This window comes from Ambystoma mexicanum, chromosome 4q (genome assembly GCF_040938575.1).
Source record: "Ambystoma mexicanum isolate Mex_15411 chromosome 4q, UKY_AmexF1_1, whole genome shotgun sequence".
NCBI classification, from domain to species: Eukaryota; Metazoa; Chordata; class Amphibia; order Caudata; family Ambystomatidae; genus Ambystoma; species Ambystoma mexicanum.
The window spans coordinates 527,303,995-527,311,494 of NC_090928.1; the positions used below are offsets into that span (position 1 = coordinate 527,303,995).

The following is a 7,500-nucleotide window of genomic DNA, read 5'->3' on the forward strand; positions in this document are numbered from 1 at the left end:
TGGAGTTTGGAAAGAAAATACACATCAGCCAGAGGCAGAAATAGTCTAAGAAAGTATCAAACACAATTACCAGTCAATATCAGAACGCATTGAAGAATATCAGGAAATAGCCGATTAAACCTGTGTGGAAAAAAGTCTTATTTGTGTTTTCTCCACTTTATTTTATAGTAAGATGATGCATACTTTTTCTTTTATAGTGAATACATTAAGGTGTGGTATTGCCCCATTACACATCATCCAGACATGCATTCATATATTGCATGTTAACAATGAAAATATTGCAAATATTGTAAAGAGACTTTCAATTTCTATTTTTTTGGTCAAAAAGCACTAAAATTTTAGTTGTTTTCGCCCAACGTGGGGCTCAAACCCACGACCCTGAGATTAAGAGTCTCATGCTCTACCGACTGAGCTAGCTGGGCTCCTTTGGCAGCCTATAGTTTTCTTCCCTATCCCTGCACTGCCGTTTTCCACAGATAGGATGTGTTTTTTTGGTCAAAAAGTCCTACAATTTTAGTTGTTTTCGCCCAACGTGGGGCTCAAACCCACGACCCTGAGATTAAGAGTCTCATGCTCTACCGACTGAGCTAGCCGGGCTCCTTTGGATGCCTATAGTTTTCTTCCCTATCCCTGCACTGCCGTTTTCCACAGATAGGATGCTGTGTAATCATAGGCTCTGGTGGAGTTTGGAAAGAAAATACACATCAGCCAGAGGCAGAAATAGTCTAAGAAAGTATCAAACACAATTACCAGTCAATATCAGAACGCATTGAAGAATATCAGGAAATAGCCGATTAAACCTGTGTGGAAAAAAGTCTTATTTGTGTTTTCTCCACTTTATTTTATAGTAAGATGATACATACTTTTTCTTTTACAGTGAATACATTAAGGTGTGGTATTGCCCCATTACACATCATCCAGACATGCATTCATATATTGCATGTTAACAATGAAAATATTGCAAATATTGTAAAGAGACTTTCAATTTCTATTTTTTTGGTCAAAAAGCATTAAAATTTTAGTTGTTTTCGCCCAACGTGGGGCTCGCACCCACGACCCTGAGATTAAGAGTCTCATGCTCTACCGACTGAGCTAGCCGGGCTCCTTTGGATGCCTATAGTTTTCTTCCCTATCCCTGCACTGCCGTTTTCCACAGATAGGATGCTGTGTAATCATAGGCTCTGGTGGAGTTTGGAAAGAAAATACACATCAGCCAGAGGCAGAAATAGTCTAAGAAAGTATCAAACACAATTACCAGTCAATATCAGAAAGCATTGAAGAATATCAGGAAATAGCCGATTAAACCTGTGTGGAAAAAAGTCTTATTTGAGTTTTCTCCACTTTATTTTATAGTAAGATGATACATACTTTTTCTTTTACAGTGAATACATTAAGGTGTGGTATTGCCCCATTACACATCATCCAGACATGCATTCATATATTGCATGTTAACAATCAAAATATTGCAAATATTGTAAAGAGACTTTCAATTTCTATTTTTTTGGTCAAAAAGCACTAAAATTTTAGTTGTTTTCGCCCAACGTGGGTTTCGCACCTACGACCCTGAGATTAAGAGTCTCATGCTCTACCGACTGAGCTAGCCGGGCTCCTTTGGATGCCTATAGTTTTCTTCCCTATCCCTGCACTGCCGCTTTCCACAGATAGGATGCTGTGTAATCATAGGCTCTGGTGGAGTTTGGAAAGAAAATACACATCAGCCAGAGGCAGAAATAGTCTAAGAAAGTATCAAACACAATTACCAGTCAATATCAGAACGCATTGAAGAATATCAGGAAATAGCCGATTAAACCTGTGTGGAAAAAAGTCTTATTTGTGTTTTCTCCACTTTATTTTATAGTAAGATGATGCATACTTTTTCTTTTACAGTGAATACATTAAGGTATGGTATTGCCCCATTACACATCATCCAGACATGCATTCATATATTGCATGTTAACAATGAAAATATTGCAAAGAGACTTTCAATTTCTATTTTTTTGGTCAAAAAGCACTAAAATTTTAGTTGTTTTCGCCCAACGTGGGGCTCGAACCCACGACCCTGAGATTAAGAGTCTCATGCTCTACCGACTGAGCTAGCCGGGCTCCTTTGGATGCCTATAGTTTTCTTCCCTATCCCTGCACTGCCGCTTTCCACAGATAGGATGCTGTGTAATCATAGGCTCTGGTGGAGTTTGGAAAGAAAATACACATCAGCCAGAGGCAGAAATAGTCTAAGAAAGTATCAAACACAATTACCTGTCAATATCAGAACGCATTGAAGAATATCAGGAAATAGCCGATTAAACCTGTGTGGAAAAAAGTCTTATTTGTGTTTTCTCCACTTTATTTTATAGTAAGATGATGCATACTTTTTCTTTTATAGTGAATACATTAAGGTGTGGTATTGCCCCATTACACATCATCCAGACATGCATTCATATATTGCATGTTAACAATGAAAATATTGCAAATATTGTAAAGAGACTTTCAATTTCAATTTTTTTGGTCAAAAAGCACTAAAATTTTAGTTGTTTTCGCCCAACGTGGGGCTCGAACCCACGACCCTGAGATTAAGAGTCTCATGCTCTACCGACTGAGCTAGCCGGGCTCCTTTGGATGCCTATAGTTTTCTTCCCTATCCCTGCACTGCCGTTTTCCACAGATAGGATGCTGTGTAATCATAGGCTCTGGTGGAGTTTGGAAAGAAAATACACATCAGCCAGAGGCAGAAATAGTCTAAGAAAGTATCAAACACAATTACCAGTCAATATCTGAACGCATTGAAGAATATCAGGAAATAGCCGATTAAACCTGTGTGGAAAAAAGTCTTATTTGTGTTTTCTCCACTTTATTTTATAGTAAGATGATACATACTTTTTCTTTTACAGTGAATACATTAAGGTGTGGTATTGCCCCATTACACATCATCCAGACATGCATTCATATATTGCATGTTAACAATGAAAATATTGCAAATATTGTAAAGAGACTTTCAATTTCTATTTTTTTGGTCAAAAAGCACGAAAATTTTAGTTGTTTTCGCCCAACGTTTTCTTCCCTATCCCTGCACTGCCGCTTTCCACAGATAGGATGTATTTTTTTGGTCAAAAAGCACTACAATTTTAGTTGTTTTTGCCCAACGTGGGGCTCGAACCCACGACCCTGAGATTAAGAGTCTCATGCTCTACCGACTGAGCTAGCCGGGCTCCTTTGGATGCTTATAGTTTTCTTCCCTATCCCTGCACTGCCGTTTTCCACAGATAGGATGTATTTTTTTGGTCAAAAAGCACTACAATTTTAGTTGTTTTTCGCCCAACGTGGGGCTCGAACCCACGACCATGAGATTAAGAGTCTCATGCTCTACCGACTGAGCTAGCCGGGCTCCTTTGGATGCCTATAGTTTTCTTCCCTATCCCTGCACTGCCGTTTTCCACAGATAGGATGCTGTGTAATCATAGGCTCTGGTGGAGTTTGGAAAGAAAATACACATCAGCCAGAGGCAGAAATAGTCTAAGAAAGTATCAAACACAATTACCAGTCAATATCCGAACGCATTGAAGAATATCAGGAAATAGCCGATTAAACCTGTGTGGAAAAAAGTCTTATTTGTGTTTTCTCCACTTTATTTTATAGTAAGATGATACATACTTTTTCTTTTACAGTGAATACATTAAGGTGTGGTATTGCCCCATTACACATCATCCAGACATGCATTCATATATTGCATGTTAACAATGAAAATATTGCAAATATTGTAAAGAGACTTTCAATTTCTATTTTTTTGGTCAAAAAGCATGAAAATTTTAGTTGTTTTCGCCCAACGTGGGGCTTGAACCCACGACCCTGAGATTAAGAGTCTCATGCTCTACCGACTGAGCTAGCCGGGCTCTTTTGGATGCCTATAGTTTTCTTCCCTATCCCTGCACTGCCGCTTTCCACAGATAGGATGCTGTGTAATCATAGGCTCTGGTGGAGTTTGGAAAGAAAATACACATCAGCCAGAGGCAGAAATAGTCTAAGAAAGTATCAAACACAATTACCAGTCAATATCAGAACGCATTGAAGAATATCAGGAAATAGCCGATTAAACCTGTGTGGAAAAAAGTCTTATTTGTGTTTTCTCCACTTTATTTTATAGTAAGATGATGCATACTTTTTCTTTTATAGTGAATACATTAAGGTGTGGTATTGCCCCATTACACATCATCCAGACATGCATTCATATATTGCATGTTAACAATGAAAATATTGCAAATATTGTAAAGAGACTTTCAATTTCTATTTTTTTGGTCAAAAAGCACTAAAATTTTAGTTGTTTTCGCCCAACGTGGGGCTCAAACCCACGACCCTGAGATTAAGAGTCTCATGCTCTACCGACTGAGCTAGCTGGGCTCCTTTGGATGCCTATAGTTTTCTTCCCTATCCCTGCACTGCCGTTTTCCACAGATAGGATGTGTTTTTTTGGTCAAAAAGTCCTACAATTTTAGTTGTTTTCGCCCAACGTGGGGCTCAAACCCACGACCCTGAGATTAAGAGTCTCATGCTCTACCGACTGAGCTAGCCGGGCTCCTTTGGATGCCTATAGTTTTCTTCCCTATCCCTGCACTGCCGTTTTCCACAGATAGGATGCTGTGTAATCATAGGCTCTGGTGGAGTTTGGAAAGAAAATACACATCAGCCAGAGGCAGAAATAGTCTAAGAAAGTATCAAACACAATTACCAGTCAATATCAGAACGCATTGAAGAATATCAGGAAATAGCCGATTAAACCTGTGTGGAAAAAAGTCTTATTTGTGTTTTCTCCACTTTATTTTATAGTAAGATGATACATACTTTTTCTTTTACAGTGAATACATTAAGGTGTGGTATTGCCCCATTACACATCATCCAGACATGCATTCATATATTGCATGTTAACAATGAAAATATTGCAAATATTGTAAAGAGACTTTCAATTTCTATTTTTTTGGTCAAAAAGCATTAAAATTTTAGTTGTTTTCGCCCAACGTGGGGCTCGCACCCACGACCCTGAGATTAAGAGTCTCATGCTCTACCGACTGAGCTAGCCGGGCTCCTTTGGATGCCTATAGTTTTCTTCCCTATCCCTGCACTGCCGTTTTCCACAGATAGGATGCTGTGTAATCATAGGCTCTGGTGGAGTTTGGAAAGAAAATACACATCAGCCAGAGGCAGAAATAGTCTAAGAAAGTATCAAACACAATTACCAGTCAATATCAGAAAGCATTGAAGAATATCAGGAAATAGCCGATTAAACCTGTGTGGAAAAAAGTCTTATTTGAGTTTTCTCCACTTTATTTTATAGTAAGATGATACATACTTTTTCTTTTACAGTGAATACATTAAGGTGTGGTATTGCCCCATTACACATCATCCAGACATGCATTCATATATTGCATGTTAACAATCAAAATATTGCAAATATTGTAAAGAGACTTTCAATTTCTATTTTTTTGGTCAAAAAGCACTAAAATTTTAGTTGTTTTCGCCCAACGTGGGTTTCGCACCTACGACCCTGAGATTAAGAGTCTCATGCTCTACCGACTGAGCTAGCCGGGCTCCTTTGGATGCCTATAGTTTTCTTCCCTATCCCTGCACTGCCGCTTTCCACAGATAGGATGCTGTGTAATCATAGGCTCTGGTGGAGTTTGGAAAGAAAATACACATCAGCCAGAGGCAGAAATAGTCTAAGAAAGTATCAAACACAATTACCAGTCAATATCAGAACGCATTGAAGAATATCAGGAAATAGCCGATTAAACCTGTGTGGAAAAAAGTCTTATTTGTGTTTTCTCCACTTTATTTTATAGTAAGATGATGCATACTTTTTCTTTTACAGTGAATACATTAAGGTATGGTATTGCCCCATTACACATCATCCAGACATGCATTCATATATTGCATGTTAACAATGAAAATATTGCAAAGAGACTTTCAATTTCTATTTTTTTGGTCAAAAAGCACTAAAATTTTAGTTGTTTTCGCCCAACGTGGGGCTCGAACCCACGACCCTGAGATTAAGAGTCTCATGCTCTACCGACTGAGCTAGCCGGGCTCCTTTGGATGCCTATAGTTTTCTTCCCTATCCCTGCACTGCCGCTTTCCACAGATAGGATGCTGTGTAATCATAGGCTCTGGTGGAGTTTGGAAAGAAAATACACATCAGCCAGAGGCAGAAATAGTCTAAGAAAGTATCAAACACAATTACCTGTCAATATCAGAACGCATTGAAGAATATCAGGAAATAGCCGATTAAACCTGTGTGGAAAAAAGTCTTATTTGTGTTTTCTCCACTTTATTTTATAGTAAGATGATGCATACTTTTTCTTTTATAGTGAATACATTAAGGTGTGGTATTGCCCCATTACACATCATCCAGACATGCATTCATATATTGCATGTTAACAATGAAAATATTGCAAATATTGTAAAGAGACTTTCAATTTCAATTTTTTTGGTCAAAAAGCACTAAAATTTTAGTTGTTTTCGCCCAACGTGGGGCTCGAACCCACGACCCTGAGATTAAGAGTCTCATGCTCTACCGACTGAGCTAGCCGGGCTCCTTTGGATGCTTATAGTTTTCTTCCCTATCCCTGCACTGCCGTTTTCCACAGATAGGATGCTGTGTAATCATAGGCTCTGGTGGAGTTTGGAAAGAAAATACACATCAGCCAGAGGCAGAAATAGTCTAAGAAAGTATCAAACACAATTACCAGTCAATATCTGAACGCATTGAAGAATATCAGGAAATAGCCGATTAAACCTGTGTGGAAAAAAGTCTTATTTGTGTTTTCTCCACTTTATTTTATAGTAAGATGATACATACTTTTTCTTTTACAGTGAATACATTAAGGTGTGGTATTGCCCCATTACACATCATCCAGACATGCATTCATATATTGCATGTTAACAATGAAAATATTGCAAATATTGTAAAGAGACTTTCAATTTCTATTTTTTTGGTCAAAAAGCACGAAAATTTTAGTTGTTTTCGCCCAACGTTTTCTTCCCTATCCCTGCACTGCCGCTTTCCACAGATAGGATGTATTTTTTTGGTCAAAAAGCACTACAATTTTAGTTGTTTTTGCCCAACGTGGGGCTCGAACCCACGACCCTGAGATTAAGAGTCTCATGCTCTACCGACTGAGCTAGCCGGGCTCCTTTGGATGCTTATAGTTTTCTTCCCTATCCCTGCACTGCCGTTTTCCACAGATAGGATGTATTTTTTTGGTCAAAAAGCACTACAATTTTAGTTGTTTTTCGCCCAACGTGGGGCTCGAACCCACGACCATGAGATTAAGAGTCTCATGCTCTACCGACTGAGCTAGCCGGGCTCCTTTGGATGCCTATAGTTTTCTTCCCTATCCCTGCACTGCCGTTTTCCACAGATAGGATGTAAGAAAGTATCAAACACAATTACCAGTCAATATCAGAACGCATTGAAGAATATCAGGAAATAGCCGATTAAACCTGTGTGGAAAA

At 38.6% G+C, this 7,500-nt stretch overlaps 8 non-coding genes across 8 annotated transcripts; all 8 read right to left on the reverse strand.

Moving 5' to 3' along the window:
• Positions 1-2,030: 2,030 nt before the first annotated feature.
• Positions 2,031-2,103, reverse strand: TRNAK-CUU (transfer RNA lysine (anticodon CUU)). The gene has a single exon. It is a non-coding gene; the product is annotated as a tRNA-Lys (tRNA).
• Positions 2,104-2,535: 432 nt separating this feature from the next.
• Positions 2,536-2,608, reverse strand: TRNAK-CUU (transfer RNA lysine (anticodon CUU)). Its single transcript has one exon. It is a non-coding gene; the product is annotated as a tRNA-Lys (tRNA).
• A 525-nt stretch (positions 2,609-3,133) lies between these two features.
• TRNAK-CUU (transfer RNA lysine (anticodon CUU)) lies at positions 3,134-3,206 on the reverse strand. The gene has a single exon. It is a non-coding gene; the product is annotated as a tRNA-Lys (tRNA).
• A 103-nt stretch (positions 3,207-3,309) lies between these two features.
• TRNAK-CUU (transfer RNA lysine (anticodon CUU)) lies at positions 3,310-3,382 on the reverse strand. The gene has a single exon. It is a non-coding gene; the product is annotated as a tRNA-Lys (tRNA).
• A 2,618-nt stretch (positions 3,383-6,000) lies between these two features.
• On the reverse strand, positions 6,001-6,073 carry TRNAK-CUU (transfer RNA lysine (anticodon CUU)). The gene has a single exon. It is a non-coding gene; the product is annotated as a tRNA-Lys (tRNA).
• A 432-nt stretch (positions 6,074-6,505) lies between these two features.
• TRNAK-CUU (transfer RNA lysine (anticodon CUU)) lies at positions 6,506-6,578 on the reverse strand. The gene has a single exon. It is a non-coding gene; the product is annotated as a tRNA-Lys (tRNA).
• Positions 6,579-7,103: 525 nt separating this feature from the next.
• On the reverse strand, positions 7,104-7,176 carry TRNAK-CUU (transfer RNA lysine (anticodon CUU)). The gene has a single exon. It is a non-coding gene; the product is annotated as a tRNA-Lys (tRNA).
• Positions 7,177-7,279: 103 nt separating this feature from the next.
• Positions 7,280-7,352, reverse strand: TRNAK-CUU (transfer RNA lysine (anticodon CUU)). The gene has a single exon. It is a non-coding gene; the product is annotated as a tRNA-Lys (tRNA).
• Positions 7,353-7,500: the final 148 nt, after the last annotated feature.